We start from the raw sequence: 15,686 nt of genomic DNA on the forward strand, positions 1-15,686 counted from the left end.
TCTCTACTGGCCAAGACATCAATGGGACGTTCATCTTTTGCTCCCATTCTTCCTTTTTCCAACATTTACGTAGGAATATCCATTAATTATGATGAACTTCATATGAACGTACTAATTAGATCCTTTAAAAAACCTGCGGCCGTTACAGATAGAACAAGAAACTTCGTTGACGGATTAACTGGAAACTCTGGATAAAATTACAAGACTGACATAGATTTTTAGAGTCAGTTAATTAAGAAGGCACATTTTTCTAACCTTTTTAGCAATATTAATATGATAATAAGGCGGTAATAGACGCGAGGAAGTAAAACGAACCTGAAATACCTGATTGTGAAACAGGCTGTTAGACATTGTCGGCAACATTAAAAAAAAAGGAATGAACAGACGCAATCGAGTCGCTACAATGTTTTCGTCTTCGAGCCTATACTGTAACCTACGCCATGAAAAAAAAAAAAACTTGTTACTCGTTTCCAACAAGTGCAAAGGAAATTTCTCCAAATCGATTGAGTTTCTTTAAATACAGCTCTGCTATTTAGGACAAGCCAAAGAAACCCTTGTAGAAGCGAATTAAAAAAAAAGAGTGAAACGTTAAGTTCTACCGGGTGAGGCGGAAATCTAGGAATACTAATATACGTCGATACTTCCCGCACAGCAACAGGTTGACTAAGTCACTTGTTTACATTTTTATGCGATCTCACACCAGTTAAATTTTGTATACGAAGATGCACCTACGGAGGAAGAAAGAATTAGAAGATCGGCTCTGTGAACAGACACCATGTTAAGTACAAAGTATGGATTAAGAATGAACAAAACTAACAGAGGATAACAACGTGCATAAAACCGAACCTGTGGAAAACTTAGTAGTAAGATAGACAGACAAATATCTTCTTTACGGCGTCCAGTAAAAATCGACGTGACGCTACAAGAAGGAGTAATTGTAAAAACATTAAGGGCAGATAAAGGTAGACTATAAAAAAAGATCATTGATCATGTGCAGAAACAGGGCAGATGTCAAAAAATAACACAAGACAAGAACAGAAGGAGAGCCAAATCAAACCAGCCAAACAGAAAAGGTACTGCGTTTATACACTCCTGGAAATTGAAATAAGAACACCGTGAATTCATTGTCCCAGGAAGGGGAAACTTTATTGACACGTTCCTGGGGTCAGATACATCACATGATCACACTGACAGAACCACAGGCACATAGACACAGGCAACAGAGCATGCACAATGTCGGCACTAGTACAGTGTATATCCACCTTTCGCAGCAATGCAGGCTGCTATTCTCCCATGGAGACGATCGTAGAGATGCTGGATGTAGTCCTGTGGAACGGCTTGCCATGCCATTTCCACCTGGCGCCTCAGTTGGACCAGCGTTCGTGCTGGACGTGCAGACCGCGTGAGACGACGCTTCATCCAGTCCCAAACATGCTCAATGGGGGACAGATCCGGAGATCTTGCTGGCCAGGATAGTTGACTTACACCTTCTAGAGCACGTTGGGTGGCACGGGATACATGCGGACGTGCATTGTCCTGTTGGAACAGCAAGTTCCCTTGCCTGTCTAGGAATGGTAGAACGATGGGTTCGATGACGGTTTGGATGTACCGTGCACTATTCAGTGTCCCCTCGACGATCACCAGAGGTGTACGGCCAGTGTAGGAGATCGCTCCCCACACCATGATGCCGGGTGTTGGCCCTGTGTGCCTCGGTCGTATGCAGTCCTGATTGTGGCGCTCACCTGCACGGCGCCAAACACGCATACGACCATCATTGGCACCAGGGCAGAAGTGACTCTCATCGCTGAAGACGACACGTCTCCATTCGTCCCTCCATTCACGCCTGTCGCGACACCACTGGAGGCGGGGTGCACGATGTTGGGGCGTGAGCGGAAGACGGCCTAACGGTGTGCGGGACCGTAGCCCAGCTTCATGGAGACGGTTGCGAATGGTCCTCGCCGATACCCCAGGAGCAACAGTGTCCCTAATTTGCTGGGAAGTGGCGGTGCGGTCCCCTACGGCACTGCGTAGGATCCTACGGTCTTGGCGTGCATCCGTGCGTCGCTGCGGTCCGGTCCCAGGTCGACGGGCACGTGCACCTTCCGCCGACCACTGGCGACTACATCGATGTACTGTGGAGACCTCACGCCCCACGTGTTGAGCAATTCGGCGGTACGTCCAGCCGGCCTCCCGCATGCCCACTATACGCCCTCGCTCAAAGTCCGTCAACTGCACATACGGTTCACGTCCACGCTGTCGCGGCATGCTACCAGTGTTAAAGACTGCGATGGAGCTCCGTATGCCACGGCAAACTGGCTGACACTGACGGCGGCGGTGCACAAATGCTGCGCAGCTAGCGCCATTCGACGGCCAACACCGCGGTTCCTGGTGTGTCCGCTGTGCCGTGCGTGTGATCATTGCTTGTACAGCCCTCTCGCAGTGTCCGGAGCAAGTATGGTGGGTCTGACACACCGGTGTCAATGTGTTCTTTTTTCCATTTCCAGGAGTGTATTTAGACACAGTACTTGGCAAGATTTTTATTTTAAAATAACATATCAGTACTGATGCCTCTTAACAAATCTTTTATATATGGGCGGAGAAGCAGCATAGTTTTGTGGAACGCGCGTTATCTTACGAGCACCACGAAATACGAAATTTAGATACAAAACGATAAAATCCAAGATGGCGTGTGATCTGTTTCATTCCTCAGCCAATTACAGCACAGGACACGTGATGGCTCACATATGGAACATTGATACCACTTGCATTTAAAAACTTATGACATACGAATAAGCGCCCATTAAACTTGCCAAACTAATGTAATTTAAGTTCCGTTAAGAAACAAGGAATTCGATGCGATAGTGTCCCTTCTCTACGTCTAACAAATTGTTTTTTTTTTTTCGGAAAGTACGACATTGCTGTTGGGCTCGAGACCGCAGTTATTGATGTGCTTTAGAATAAATGGCTGACCTGTACTGTAGCCAGAGGCCTAGGTTAGTTGTTGCCAACATTTAATACACTTTCCTTTAAGAATAACTGAAGTCGCTAATTGATTGCTTCAATATACGACGTCATAGAGAAATCTGCAACGAGTGTTTTGGTGCATATAAGAATTGTCATTAGTGAGCAAATATAGCCAGAGTTAGGTGACCTAAACACAATTCCTATCCAAAAAATAGCTTCTTCTTATTTTACATGAACTGACTTCACCAACTCGCAATGAAACTATCAACTCCCAACGTGTCCTAGTCCTTGGGCAGAGCAACAAATCAGTCTGCTACCACAAGTAATGTTCTGGACGAGTCAGGTATATAGTCTTCAGTTTCATCATTGAAAATACTTTGTCTCTTTTCTCGTATTTCTTTTGGACATCTAAAACTTCGCTTCTGTTGGTTATGTGAGACACAGGTCCTGTGATGCGACTGGTTGATGGATTCAGAGTGCACGCCATCTTGGATCTCATCGTTGTGTCCTTAAAGTTCCGTATTTCGTTGTTTTCGTAGTATAACTTGCATGCAATGAAAATTTCGTTTACGGCCAGTTGTGCAATGAAGACCTCTTAAAAATACAATACTTTTTACATAATTTTTAAAAACATATATGTTGGGAATCACTACGACTCTTTGTAAAAATTCTTCGACGTATTCAGCCAAATTTCCCTTAATTTTAATTTGCTATGTCATGAGAACGAATGAAGCTCAGACTTTTACATCTTGAAGACATTGATCTCTTTAGAAACGATACTCAATCTTAACTGGAAAGGACCGAAGTGAATTAGATCCAACTACCATGTTATTCGTCTGCAGCGACTAATGGGAACAATGGAAAGCCTAAATCAAGGCACCCTGACTTGAGACTTACTTCTTCCGAATACAGACCAGGTTTTCTCCTTTGAGCCTCTTCAGATGATGATGGGAAGTATCCTCCGTCCCATAAAACATGTGGATTTAGCACTTTGATCAACAGTTCGTTAAGGTCAGAACAAATGATCTACGAGGAGAAAGGTGTGATTTCGGATTTTCTTTGTTTCAGGCGTGGTAACGGGTGCATCGTAACGGCCATGGTGCTTAAGCAGACTGAGTGTAGTATCGCGCTAGTTTGTGACGCGTTGCCTAATTTGCGAGTCACTGAGTACTGCGGCTGGTGGGAGGAAGGTACCCTGGCGTGGTGGTGGTGGCGCGAGCCTAACCAATTGGCTGTCGTCGGCTGCTCTCTCGTCATAATTCATGAGCCACCGCACGGATGTCGCAGCGCTGCCTAATGATGGGTTGGGGTCGCCCTGAAAGGAATAGCGGACCATTACACCGCATGCGACCTCACCAGTACGGGCAGAATATTGCATCTCAATGGCGCGTATCTCGCGGCCTGCTGCAAGTACCTGCCGAAGACCGAATTTCGCTTGCCTTTTGCGTCGAAACCCTTTTCGTCTTGGTAATGCTACGCGTCTGTAAAAGCTCACATTCCGTTTCATTACTACGCAAGAGTCCAGATAGCTCTCGACCTTCTCTTTTGCAAGCCCGATGAACTTTGTGCGACGTTCCAATGGTCGTATTCGGGGAAACGGGTTCCGAATTCTTAACCAGTGTTAGGCTTCCCACAATTTGCCTAAATCACTACAGGTGTAAACTCGGTAAATTTAACAATCACTTCATACTAGGATCTTCCTAATATCCTACGTTTGTACTGATTGAGGTGGGCGCAGTGGTCAGCCACGGGACTCGTATTCCAGCTTGCGACCCGTCGCAGTTTCCGACCGACCATCCACTTTTAGGCGTCGTGTGATTTCCCTAAACAACTTAAACATGGACGATAAATAGTTTGGACAAGAAGAGAACAGAAGCTTTCGAAATGTGGTGCTACAGAAGAATGCTGAAGATTAGGTGGGTAGATCACGTAACGAATGGGGAGGTATTAGGTTAGGTTAGGTTAGTGTTTTTTTTTTAACGTCCCGTCGACAATGAGGTCATTAGAGACGGAGCGCAAGCTTTGGTGAGGGAAGGATGGAGAAGGAGATCGGCCGTGCCCTTTCAAAGGAACCATCCCGGCATTTGCCTGAAACGATTTAGGGAAATCACGGAAAACCTAAATCAGGATGGCTGGAGACGGGATTGAACCGTCGTCCTCCCGAATGCGAGTCCAGTGTGCTAACCACTGCGCCACCTCACTCGGTGAAGAGGTATTGAATAGAATTGGGGAGAAGAGGAGTTTGTGGCACAGCTTGACAAGAAGAAGCGACCGGTTGGTAGGACATGTTCTGAGGCATCAAGGGATCACAAATTTAGCATTGGAGGGCAGCGTGGAGGGTAAAAATCGTAGAGGGAGACCAAGAGATGAATACACAAAGCAGATTCAGAAGGATGTAGGTTGCAGTAGGTACTGGGAGATGAAGCAGCTTGCACAGGATAGAGTAGCATGGACAGCTGCATCAAATCAGTCTCAGGAATGAAGACAACAACAACTCGAAATTCGTAAATAAATACAGTTCTTAAAAGGGCGAAGTGTCTTTATTGTTATAACGGCATTTCTAAGACAATTTTTAGTTCATATTATAGCGTACCTGCCACTCACTGCTGTCATTTGTAACTCTTGTCTATAAACAGAATGACAATAGAGGGATTCATGATGACTTGGACAGAGACTATAATTTGGTGCCACGAATGGAAGCTTGCTTTACGTTTGGATATATGTGAGTTAAAGCGGATGGGTAGCCGTAACCTTCCTGTTAAATTCGAATACAGTATTGATGGTATACTGCTTCACTCAGTTACACCGATTGAATGTGCAAGCTTAACGTTGTTCATAGACATGAAATGAAGCGAGAACATAAATTCAGTTGCAGGGGAGGCAAATGGCATACTACGGGTTGTTGGAAGAGTACCAAGAAATTGTAGGGAGGAGAACAGAATGGTTGTGCCACCCATTCTTGGGTACTGATTGAATGGTTGGGGTCCCACTTGGCCAGATTAAAGGAAGAAATCGGAGCAGCTGAGAGGTGTGTTGCTAGGTTTTTTGCCGATCTACTCTATTGGCCCTGAGCACTATGGGACTTAACATCTGTGTTCATCAGTCCTCGAGAACTACTTAAACCTAATTAACCTAAGGACATCATACACATCTATGCCCGAGGCAGGATTCGAACCTGCGACCGTAGCGGTCACGAGGTTCCAGACTGAAGCGCCTAGAACCGCACTGCCACACCGACCGATCTACTCTATTTTGGCGGGAGTGTTACGAAAATGGTCTGTGAGCTTTGATGGAAATCCTTCGAGGGAAGAAGACGATATTTTAACGAAACGCTATTGTAAAAGTTTAAATGGCACAGCATTCCCTAATTGCCCAAACGTATGAGGAGTACATTTACCACCATGCACTTTGGAACCGATATCCTATCACCTGAAAATATCGAGACCTAGTAAACGAGGAAGGATTTTCAGGGGCTCAGATGACGTAAATACACATTTAACGGCGTTTTCGCACATCATAATGGATCATAAGCAAGATGAAAAAAAGAAGGGAATATTAAATACTCTGGTAAGAGAGCGGGAGGCGAATTCCAATTTTATGAACGGTAGTGCTGTATTGATCTGTTTATCGTTGCCACGAATCTAAATAAGAGTGTTTCTGTTACATCAGTGATGATCATAGATACCAGAGCAACACGCCTAAGACAACCCCGAAACCTACGACAGTAGATTTTACCTTACGCTCGCTTCTTAGAGCCACGGCAGCATCTTTGGATAACGTCTGGACGGGTTTTCTTACCTTGGTCGTTTTGCTGCGTTGCCCCACGTCTTTCGAGAAAGGAACTGGGTGTCCTCAGATGGAGATACCGTGCCGCCTTTCATCAAAACTTAATTAAGCCTAAGACCAGCAAATCTAATTACAGCCCGCCACTGCGAGCTCAGAGAAACCAAGAACTGTTATTGCCTTTCTTCCGTAGCAAGAAGCTGATCCAGTGTGTCTAGTTTCTTTTGAAAGTACGGGGAAGCAGCACTCACAAAAATGTGTCTTTCATTTCTTCGTAAATTCCAATAAACATAATTGCAGCTTGTGTCTAATTATTATAATTGCCTTCGTAAATATTTGCGTTTGCAACTCTGCAAGATTAAAACCCAGATATCCTAGATTTTACTCCTCGTAGTAGTAGTAGCAGCAGTAGTTGGCAGCTGCTTTCCTGTGTCACACATTGAAAATAATAAAACTTATTTTCTAAAACTCAATATTTAATAGCAACAGTGGCAAAATCCTGACGGTTATGTACCATTTACTATATTTTTGTATGCTGTCCCTTTCACGACTCAAAGTTCTTGTTATGCGCTGCGGTCGAATAATGTGATAATAAGGTGCGAGATATTATTAAATGTACTCTTTATTGTTCTGTCATGATCCCCACAGCCATGAAGTTCATATTTTTACGAAATGAGGATTCAAAGTCGAACAAACATGTGGTCATTTATACTTTTTCGGCATGTTTTGGGTACATCAGTTGAATATTTTGGACTTCACCCGGTCTGTATTGTATTATTTGTCATATTTTGCATTGTATCAGAAGGAATCACCATACGCTGTGAATACAAAAGCTGTTCCTTCACTTTGAGAGTTTTCCTATTATCAACGCCATATATATCACATTAGCAGTGCCCAACCAGTACATCACACGACCAGACGAAGAGTAACTGGGAAGGAACTATAGTAACTGATAATCAGCCTGAAGTACCGATAGTGAGCTACGTGGGTGGAGGTACAGTACTGTATGTAAAAACAACTTTCTTCCAGGTTGAAACTACAGTCCTAGCGAAGACGTCACAAATATAGAGAAAATTTGGGCAATACTGTAAAACACGATGCACAGAAATGTGCTGTGTTAAGTGAATTTAGCGATCATACAGCAGCAGCTTATACTGGAGTTGTTAGAAATTAGAACTGCAATCATTAGTTCTAAAATTCTGCCTATTGGCTTCTGTCTCGGGTTCTTCGGCCGACGTTCATCTAATGATTGTACTGACGTTTCACCAGCACGAGTGGCTGGCATTGTCATTAGATGAACGTCGGCCGAAGAACCCGAGACAGAAACCAATAGGCAGTTTGTCAACAAGTGGCCACGAAAGCCATAACAATTTTGTAGTTCTAGAATACTTCTGTATTGAGAGGCTTTGGCCAAACAGACCAGTTTTAACACCTATTTCTTAATAATGCTATCAAAAAGATTGAGGAGACTAATCATTACTATTAGTTAAGAATTAATTGTATTATTCTTTTCTGATTTTGGATTTTTAAAGTAAATTTCGCTACTTTATACCTCGTATGTAATATGTATTAGTTAACTTAACTGTGGAATCACTGATTTAATCATGGCATCTATTCAATGAGAAAGCTGAAGAGACATTAACGAACATTTCACAATTCTCCTAGAAGAAGAATCTCCAACTCTTAAGCAGTTGCACGACACACTATTATAGATACGAAGCATGTCCCACGCTTCGAAAAATTCATTTAAGAAGCTGTATAAAACTGGTTTTTAAAAAAAACTAATTGCTATTAAGTCTATTCACGGTCGAAAAAATTGTGCACATCTTCGTACTGTTATAATTGGAAGAATAATAAAGAAATATGTACAACCGTTTTCAGGAGGCAAACGCCTAAGCTTTCTATGCTTAACGGGGTAAGCCTTATAGCGAAACATTGTTTTATGATTTTTAGCTGCTAGCGAGTCTCTTTTGTCTGTGTTCTGTCTCAAACATTTTGTAACTTGCCCCCAACTATAGCCAACTTAGACGAATTACCAAAGCGTATGCCATCACTCTTCCATTATGATGCGTGTCACGACAAAAATTTCATTTTAGGCAGCAACGAGCCACTGTGTGCAGTGGAACGAAGCCACAACCCTCTTAAGATGTCCTCCTCAGACGGGGACGAAACTTCGGGTTTACAAAGGAAATCCATTTGACCCTGGCTAAATAGCCCCTGCAATTTTAATAATCCAGTGTTTTATGGCCTGAAGGCTCCCTTTGTACGACAGTAGGAAGTACTTCCCTGTAGTATTTTATTAACCCAAGGAATACCATTTTCACGGAGTCTCGTGTTTGACCGTTCCGCTCCAACGATAACGTCTTCAAAACTTGATCTGTAAAGGACGTGTTACTCTTCAGTTCGCCACTAACTCAATGTAAATGTCCGCCTTCCTCTCCACACTTTTGCTTCTTGCAGAGCTTGTATCGCACGGCAGCTACGAGGCCGTAACGATAGGCGCCTGCCGAAGTGTTTGCGCAGTGTGTAAATAAATGAGTAAACAAATAAATAGTATGTAAATGCGTCCGCGTGGGAGCGCGGGAGAATATGTATTAATGAGGTGAGCGCCGCCTATCGCAGGTCATCGCGCTCGATGGCTGGCCGATAGCGGCGCTAATGAGCGCCCGCTTTCTTGCTGTCAGCCGTCCACGTCCAGGTCATTAGGGCTGCGCCGCACACATTTGCTCACCCACTGTATCTACATTCGTGCGCAATGATTCGGGAAAAACTACGGAGAGGAGCCTAGTGACTTCAAGGGGCCACGCGAGGCTCTGGCCCTGTGTTGTGCTTTTAAAACAGGTCGCGTCTGCTAGCACACCACACGGAAGCTAATAAACCACAGAAGCTCCTGTCAAACACGCGTCTGCTAGGGCCTACATTAAAAACTGCGTTACCCCCTGACTCTCATCAAGTTCTTCCTATTATTTGTGTTAGTATTTGCTGGTCGTAATCATCTAGCAAACGCGAAAAAACTCAGCGCTACCACGTCGGATACCCACGCCCTAAGTGCAGTATTTTGTGTATAAGCGTTGGACAGTCGATCGAATAATATTGGACTCTAGCACAAATTTGAGAACGGTATGAAACAACCCACACTCATCCTTTTGATGGCCTACAAAAATTTCGTATTTCAGTGGATTTGGAATCAGAAAAGTGCGCCACGCTGCAAGTTAAAGTACTTCTCTTTAACAATACCGCATCGTTCTTTTAATCATTCATTCTTTCTGAGCAAATACGATGGGACTGTAGGATGGTAGATTGCGGTTTAACGTTCCGTCGACGACACAAGCTGCATTTGGAGAAATAATGGAAAGGAAATAGTCCATGTCGGAACTTCGGTTAAGAGGATAGAAAGAATAACCATTGTCACATTGGAAGACTATGATAAGTGAACACTGAAAGTAAATTTTAAAAGCCTATGTGGCGGTGAAATTATAGGAAATTTAATAGTAGAGTGCCGACACTTCAAGGCATGTAAAGTATTTAAATATTCGGGTAACATGCTATTGGAGTACGGAACAGATAATTGGGAAATGCAGCAGCGAATAGCCCATGGGAAATTAAACTATTCATAAGACGTTAAACGACATCAGATGACCATCTGGCGTTGTACACGTCATCAACTCTACCCTATCGCATAGCAGGACAAGCAACTCTGATACTTTTCTCTTTCCCTTAGCAGACATGGACGCGTTACACATCGGAATTGACACCATCGTAGAACGGAAACAGTACTTTCACGGCCATGGGTTCGTCTTCAACATATAATGAACTCACTCCTCTACAAGTCCTAGGAGCTGGTAACGGCCATTTCCGAACACCCTGTATATCTTTGCATGACGTGTTTACTAATACACGGTGTTCCAAAATAATGTGTGCTCTATTTTAAAGTGGATATCTCTTTAATTAAAGCAGATAGAGATGAAAAGTTTTGGTGTAGTGTGTATTCGATTGTAACTAAGGTGGTATACGTTCAGAACGACTACCTTCTACCACTGCCCATTGTCGACGATTTAAAACGCAGTGACATACCAAGTTCTAATAGAATAGCACCTCAGGCTTGCTCAGTTTGCTATTATCCAGCGTTTGTGGTTTTGCAGTATACACTACTTTCTTCTCACTTCCCCAAAGATAGAAATCTAAAGGGGTTAAATTTGGTGATCGAGCTCTTTACTCCACAGCACTTCCTCTTCGTCCTCTCCATCTGGAAGGCAATGGTGCAACTAAGGAATTAGATCGCGGAAACTTTCATCTTCTTCACACATGGTGATGACTACTCATAAAATTCAATTTCCCTCTTGGAGTCATCCCATCCTGCAACAAATGGAACTTTGCTAAGTTTTCCACTTCCTTCTCAATTATTACTTGCGAAAACTTATTTCTGTCTTCTTTAGTTAGAGAGAGATTTAGTTTCAAGAAGTGAATACATTATTTTGAGACTTTCGTCTACACAGTATTCACGGGAATGTTACGAGAGTACAGAATAAAATTCGTCGACTGCTCCCTGAAAACTGATTCTGGTTGTTCTCTAACTAGGTTTCCTTGGAACTAATCGGTACTGCAGCTAGCAGCGATGTTTTTCCTTCATAGAATGTTTATTTGCCAAAGTGGCTAATCGTGAAAGGAAGAAAATCATTGATGTATCCATTAAACTTTATAATTCTGAATCTCGTTTATTAGAAGTAAGAAGCAAGAAATAACACGATGGAGGAAAGCGAACATCCTTTTACACAAAATTGGTGAAAAAAGGCAAGTAAAGTTGTCACTACGGGTAACGCATTTTCTTTGGTCGAAGCCATGCTCACAACTAAAGCTGAAAATTGTCAAGCATGTCGCTGCTCATGTGCGTGCCATATCTGTTGCGGTAAATCTGTACCGGTACAGCTCCCAAGTATACCAAAACATGTGTGGGATTGTTTACGTGTAACTGAGTCTATATTATTATTATTAAGCTTCAAATTCCCAGTTTTTTATCGCATGAGTGATTCCAGTTTTGAGTCATTAATCGCGTAGTTTCTTTACACATTTTACGAAACACATAACCTTAAATGTCCCTACATGAAGCGGTAGTCTTCTGTTGCCATATGATGTTACAGTTGATAAAAAGCCCCATCCAGACCTCATTACATAGAATACAGCGCCATATTCCCGCGCATAACAAAACTATCATTACATAAATAGTGTCCAGAATTGAACCACCAACAGTAACATACATAACTACAACATCGGATGACAATGCCTATCTGGGGAGTTTATGTCGACTTCGAAAACCCGTCGTGTAGCGCAAGAAATGTGTGGAGAGGAATTGTATTGCTGGGGGAGTACATCTGCCAACGGCAGTATAATTAATTGGCTTATCTTCTTCTTGTCTAATGTACTGTCCAATGTTCCCTCAACATACATCAGAGATGTGCAATCGTTGTAAGCCATGGTTCCCCCGTTAATTTCGAAGTTCATCCTGTATGCCTTTGCCAGACACACTTCGGTGCACAACTTTTTCCTATGCCTCATTCCACCTGTGTCTGTTACTGCACAATCGAAGATGGGCTGCGCATGGATTAGGTATGAAAGAATCTTGGAGATCCGGACTCTTGTTCGTAGCCATCTTCGAGCGTTTCTTGACGACAATAGCTGAAATCTGAGTGCCAGTTTGTCTTAATTCGTCCTTAGGTCACCCTGTTGTTAGACGTGATTACGCGTCTGAAGTAAGCAGCTGCTCTCTAGAACCAGGACAACGAAAATATCTACTATTCTTAGACCCGCAGCACCAGCAATGTTTCCAGACTTGAAATTTCGCGTCCAATCTGTTAGGCATTTATTTGGGTGCATCATGTAGGAAATTCATTACATTATGTCTCCGTAAATTCAATTAATTAGGTAAATTATGTTCGACGGTGCTCACTTATCAAATGTGTGGCCTTTATTGACAGAGTATGGAGTTCGAAGCTCAGACTACAGTGTATGCAAGTCACATGTTACTCGCCTGATATTACTGCGCAGGGAGAGCGACGGCGTTTATTCACACAAAAGTGAGAGGAAATGTAGATAGCGTTAGAGACATAGAGCAAATGTAAGTGCAGATATCACTTGGCTGTAAGTCATGAGAACAAACAGATAGCTCACCAACAAAGCTTTTTGCTTTCTACTATAAGCAGTTATCAATTCTGTAACAAATCTCTAGTCTTTCAGCTGCAGGTGCATCAGTTACACCAGTACTATTTGCAGCCATATCTGTAGAACGTTCTTCCAATGGGATCGATGAGACATCATCTGTGTCCTCGTGACTGTCTTCGAGATCTAGTCTACATTATAACATTTCCAGGTATCTGTTCCATTATCTAATCACGACGCTGATGTTCTGTTTTAATATTTTCAGCGAGTATGCCTACATCTGTATACATACTCCGCGTGCCACTACACTGCTAGGGTAACACTTGTATCAATGTCCGGTATGTTAAATCTATTTTAATACATGCGGTGACTGTGGTCTTATTGCATAGCTTCAAATCTTAACTTGCAACGTATGCAACAACTAAAATCATTCGCCACCTGTCTGCTGTTATGCGTTACAGTATCAGATGACTCCGCAGAAGGAAGTCAGCACCGATGACCAGTATTCTCTCGTGAAGTACACAGAAGGCAGTAGTCATTTATGGAAGTTGTATTCAACCAAGTATATTCAGTACGACATCTTACGGCAGTGCAAATTTAAAGAGCTGTATACTTGATCCAATAATAATAGACGTTCCATATGTTGCTGCGCATGCCAGTACCTCCCCGTCTGTCATCCACAGGTTGTGGGCACGCTACAGGGAGACAGGTCAGTACACAAGGCGAGCTGGACAAGGTCGCTGACGCATTACAACCCCACGTGAAGGCCGATATCTGGCCATCTCTGCATTGCGGTCTCGTGCGGCTACCACCAGAGAATTGCAAGGTGATCTCAGGAGGGCCACTCGGAGCCGCTGTGTCCTATAAGACTGTAAGGAACAGGTTACGAGAATACACCTTACAGCCCAGATGTCCTGTTCGGGTACATGACATCATCTCGCAGCTGCTCTTCAGTGCCGCCTTTCCAATGTCAACTGGCAAGTGGAAACTTCTTCAGTGGCGAAACATTCAAAGACGACCATGATTTCCTCTGACGCAAGTGACGGCCCTATTCGTATATGGGGACGCCATAGTGAGCGGTACGTGCCAAATGTTGTCCAAAATCTCGACAGATTCGGCCAAGGTTCTGTGATGGTGTGAGGAGCCACCAGTGTTGACAACGGTACGGACCTTTTCGTTGTCCATAGTCGCCTTACCGCCAGACGGTATATCGTACAGATCCTATTGGACCACGTGGTGGCTGCTGCTTGCGTTGGGGCCCTGAATGCTTTCACGCACGACAATGCCACTGCCCATGTGGCGGGTGGCATCAGAGATGTGTTGTGAAGCCCAGACATTGAAGTAATGGAAAGGCCAGCGGTGAATCCCGACCTAAAATTCGTCGATCTTCAGTGGAAAATGCTTGAAAGACACGTTTGAGGTCACCCTGTTCAACCACAGACTCTGTAAGAACTTTCAAGGACTGTTACTGACGAATGGGTACGGAAACCACAGAGTGATCTCGGTTGACGAGATGAATAGTTGTTTCCACATTGTTTTCGACAACTGTCATTTCAGTTCTTGTTATGAAAATGAATGGGGATATAATTATGTTTTGTTGTGTATGTAAGTTGTTAAAAGTATAGATATCCTTTGGTAACATACTCAGCCCTCAGTTATTCCTCAGTGGAAAATGGCAGAACCCCAGAGTCACGTCCCCCTAATTCTACAGAGCACTGTGTATGGTGAATGGCAGAAGGTGTCTCGTACCACTAGTCACTTCTTTTCCTGTTCCACGAGGAAATGGAGACAGGAATAATCGACTGTATTTATTCCTCCATACGAGGCCTAATTTCTCTTATCTTCGCGGTGCTTACCCGAAATGTACATTGGGGGGGGGGGGGGGGGGGGTAGTACAATCGTTCTATGGTCAGCCGAAAATGCCTATTCTCTAAATTTTCTCAGTAGCGTTTTGCGAAAAGAACGTGGTCTTCCCTCCATGGATTCCCATTTGAGCTCACGAACAATCTCTGTAATACAACGTATTGATCCATCTTACCCCAAACAAAACTAGCATCATGCCTTTAATTGCTTCAGTGTCTTCATTTAATCCGACCTTGTGGGGATCCCACATACTCAAGAATGAGTCGCACTGTTGTTCTGTAATCGGTCTCATTTATATATGAGCTACAATTTACTAAAATTCTGTCAATAAACCCAAGTTTGCCATTTGCCTTCTCCACTACTAGCTTTACTTGCGAATTCCATTTCATATCGGCTTGCAACGTAACTCTTAGATATTTAATCGAAGTGTCTTCTTCATGCAGAGCACTGCTGATGGCGCATTCGAACTTTACCACACTGTTTTCTTTACTCATCTGTAATAACTTATACTTTCCTTCATGTAGATCAAGCAGCCATTCATCACACCAAATCTGAATTCTATCTAAGTCACGGTGTATCATCCTACAGTCGCTCAACGAAGACTCTTTAGTCCTGTTGCCTTCAGTTGCTTCATTCATACAATTTTAGGCCACTTCCTTCAACGTATTCAACAAAAAAATTGTAGAAATATCTTACTGGTTCGTTATTTTATTTTTCTCTCAAATTAGATCGTTCGTATAAGTCGCAGTCCTGTACACAATGCGCACATACTTACTTTTATTTCTGACAATTCCCGCTCAGTCAAGTCTCATAGCTGAGACATTGTTTTCTTTCAACCGAGGCAATCTGTTTTCTACGGTAAGGTTCAATTTCTTAAACTGTGTAATAGATCATTTTGAAGTACAATGCATTTATTCAGGAGA

General features: G+C 43.2%; 1 protein-coding gene across 1 annotated transcript in view; it reads left to right on the forward strand.

Moving 5' to 3' along the window:
• LOC126298105 (neuronal PAS domain-containing protein 4) overlaps positions 1-15,686 on the forward strand; it is a gene marked incomplete at its 3' end in the record, with an annotated part of 1,124,810 nt that overhangs the window by 770,458 nt on the left and 338,666 nt on the right. The window lies entirely within an intron of this gene.

Source organism: Schistocerca gregaria, chromosome X (genome assembly GCF_023897955.1).
Source record: "Schistocerca gregaria isolate iqSchGreg1 chromosome X, iqSchGreg1.2, whole genome shotgun sequence".
Classification (NCBI taxonomy): Eukaryota; Metazoa; Arthropoda; class Insecta; order Orthoptera; family Acrididae; genus Schistocerca; species Schistocerca gregaria.